Source organism: Pteronotus mesoamericanus, unplaced genomic scaffold, assembly GCF_021234165.1.
Source record: "Pteronotus mesoamericanus isolate MK-2021 breed Mesoamerican mustached bat unplaced genomic scaffold, CSHL_Meso_final contig_20, whole genome shotgun sequence".
Classification (NCBI taxonomy): domain Eukaryota; kingdom Metazoa; phylum Chordata; class Mammalia; order Chiroptera; family Mormoopidae; genus Pteronotus; species Pteronotus mesoamericanus.
In genome coordinates this window covers 11,196,063-11,199,359 of record NW_026555085.1, presented here as the reverse complement: position 1 = coordinate 11,199,359, position 3,297 = coordinate 11,196,063, and the positions used below count along the sequence as shown (strand labels likewise).

General features: G+C 52.4%; 1 pseudogene; it reads right to left on the bottom strand.

Annotated features, from left to right (window-relative positions):
• Nucleotides 1–922: 922 nt before the first annotated feature.
• LOC129067032 (glyceraldehyde-3-phosphate dehydrogenase-like) lies at nt 923–1,917 on the bottom strand (annotated as a pseudogene).
• Nucleotides 1,918–3,297: the final 1,380 nt, after the last annotated feature.

The window sequence follows — 3,297 nt, the reverse complement described above, 5'->3', positions numbered from 1 at the left end:
ATAATGTAATACTTAGGGCAACCACTAAAAAAGGTATACAAAGATCTACACTCAAAAACCCTATAGAACAGCAGTCCCTAACCTTTTTGCACCAGGGACTGGTTTCGTGGAAGACAATCTTTCCACAGACAGGGATGGTGGGGATGGTTTTGGGCATTACATTCAATCTCTCACCTCCTGCCATGTGGCCTTGTTCCTCACAGGCCTGGACTGGTACCGGTCCACAGCCCAGAGGCTGGGGACCCCTGTATAGCGCTCTGGCTTGTATGGCTTACTGGGTTCAGCGCCTGCCTGTGAACTGAAAGGTCACTGGTCAGGGCAGGTGCTGGGGTTGCTGGCCTGTCCCCAGCTGGGGGCACGTGAGAGGCAGCCTCTCCTGCTCTTTCTCCCTCCCTTCTCCCCTCCTTTCCCCTCTCTCTAAAATAAATAAATAAAATCCCCTAGAGATAAATTAAAATGATATTCTAAAACACATTCCAGTAACCCAGAGGAAAGTAGGCAAAAGCAAACAGAGACACAAATCAGAGGGCACAAACAGAAAACAAAGAAGTAAAATGGCAGCCCTAATCCTAGCAATAAAATCTGTGCATCTCCGTGTTGGTGTCTGTTGACTGTCTTTTTTCAGTTTGAGATCTTCCTGCTTCTTGAAATGATGAAAAATTTTCATTTGAAACATGGCCATTTTGGGCATTATGCTATAAGACCCTGGATCTTTTTTATTTATTTATTTAGGCACAGTGACCTTTATTGATGGTGCCTGACAAGGGAGAGCTCCCCAAGCCCCTCCCCTTCTTCAGGGGGTCCAGGATGGAAACTGGAGGCCAGGAGACGCTCAGTGTGTTGGGGGATCTATTTGGGGCAAGGACTCCCCAGCAGCTGAGGGCCTCTCTTCCTGTCACTGGAGTTGGTGGTCCAGGGGCACTTACTCGTTGGAGGCCATGCGAACCGTAAGGTGTACCACCCTGTTGCTGCAGCCAAATTCATTGTCATATCAGGAAGTGAGCCTGACGAAGTGGTCACTGAGGGCAATGCCAGCCCCAGCACCGAAGATGGAGGAGTGGGTGTCACTGTTAGAGTCGCAGGAGACAGCCCACTTCTCATGCAGTCCAGGATGCTCTTGAGGGGGCCCTCTGATGCCTGCTTCACTACCTTGTTGATGTCATTGTATTTGGCAGCTTTCTCCAGGCAGCAGGTCAGATCCATGACCGATACATTGAGGGTGGGGACACGGAAGGCCATGCCAGTGAGCCTCCCATTCAGCTCAGGGACGACCTTGCCCACAGCCTTGGCAGCACCAGTAGAAGTAGGGATGGTGTTCTGGGCAGCCCCTTGGCCATGATGCCACAGCTTCCCAGAGGGACCATCCATGGTCTTCTGGGTGGCAGTGATGCATGGACTGTAGCCATGAGTCCCTCCACGATGTCAGAGTTGTCATGGATGACCTTGGCCGGGGGGGCCGAGCAGTTGGTGATACAGGAGGCATTGCTGACAATATTGAGGGAGTTGTCATACTTGTCATGGTTCACGCCCATCACAAACATGGGGGCATCCGCAGAAGGGGCAGGGAAGATGACCCCCTTGGCTCATATGTTCTAGTGAGCCCCAGCCCTCTCCATGGTAGTGAAGATGCCAGTGGACTCCACAACATATTCAGCACCAGAATCGCCCCCTTTGATGTTGGCGGGATCTCGCTCCTGAAAGATGGAGATGGACTTTCCATTGATGACAAGCTTCCCATGCTCAGCCTGGACTGTGCCTTTAAACTTGCCATGGGTAGAATCAGACTGGAACATGTAGACCATGTAGCTGAGGTCCATGAAGGAGTTATTGATGGCGACAAAATCCACTTTGCCAGAGTTAAAAGCAGCCCTGGTGACCAGGGGCCCAGTACAGCCACATAACATTCACTCCAACCTTCACCAACGTGTCTCAGGGCTGCGGCTGGCACGGCGCAGGAAGAGGCTGCTGTCTGTCCCATGGGAGGAGCAGAGAGCCTCTGGATCTTATTTGAGCCTTGTGGTTTAGCAGGACTCCTCTGACACTGGAAGAAGGTGGGTGCCACCTTATTACGGCCAGGCAGGGCCAGTCAGAGGTGGAGGCCCAGGCTCTCCGCTTGACCTCTGCTGATATCCTGGTGGGGAGGGGGCTGGGTGAGGGGCAGGCGCCCCCTTACACCTGCTGGGTGGGTGGCAGTGAGGCCTTCACTGACACCCTCTGCCTGGGAGGGAAGGGGGTGCCTCATTACTGCCACCCAGTGGCTTCTACTCCCCCATTGTGGGGAGATGGCCTTGTTAAAACTGAGCAGTGATAAAGGTCCTGTGCTTCACTCCTCCTCTGACATCCCCCCAGTGGGGAAAGAGGCGGAGTCCAGGCTCCCCAGTCTCCCCTGATTGTGCCCTTAGGGAAGGAAAATCCTGGCTTCCCTTTGGCTTTCCTTGTTCCTCCTTGGGTGGGATAAGGGCCCCTTTCCACAGCCTTGGAGAGAGAGGGAGACTAGGCTTCCAGTTCAGTGTTTGCTGGTGAGGTGAGGCTGCAGGTTTTCAGTGTCATTTGGTGGGAGTAGAGAGGCTATTGTCTAAAAGTTAGTTAGTTAGCTTGTTTGTTTATTTATTTCAGAAGAGGGTTTATTACACAGAGGGGCCGGGGCTCAGTCCTTCTTGGCTGCTGCCTTCCTCATGGTTGCAAGGACATTGCTCAGCTCCTCTCTCTTCCTCTTGGCACAGATGTGTGTCCTCACCCTTTTCTTGATGAATTTCAGGGCCCTCTTGTCCTTAAAGACCTTGAGCATCTCCATGGCATGCTGTTCATTGTGGGCACAGCCACACACCCCTCGCGTCGTGTCCTGCACGAATTTGGTGTGCTTGGTGAGGCACCCGTGGCGGCAGCTGTGCCTTGGCTGGTTGCTCACGTTCTTTGTCACCTTGTGGCCCTTGTTGAGGCCCTTGGCTACGGGGTAGCGTTCCTCAATGGCTGCCACAGTGGAAGGTAAAAAGTTTCTGTCTTGCTAGACTGTGCTTTCCTGGTCCTCTGGCTGGAGAGAGCAGGCGTTTCTTAGGGCTTGTTCTGTGCTGATGGGCATTTCTGGGTTGGAGTTTTTCTGGTGTCCAGTCTAGGGTATAAGAGGTAACCAGAGATCCAGGGGACTCACCACAGGTTGTCCCTCAGGTCCTGAGGTCTCTAACCAGTCACTTTATTCTCCTGACTTTTCAGTCATCTTATGTTTGCTTTATATACAATGCCCAGGATTTTTTTGTTGTTGTACTTGGTGGGAAAAATCGGAAAAACACATCTACTCCA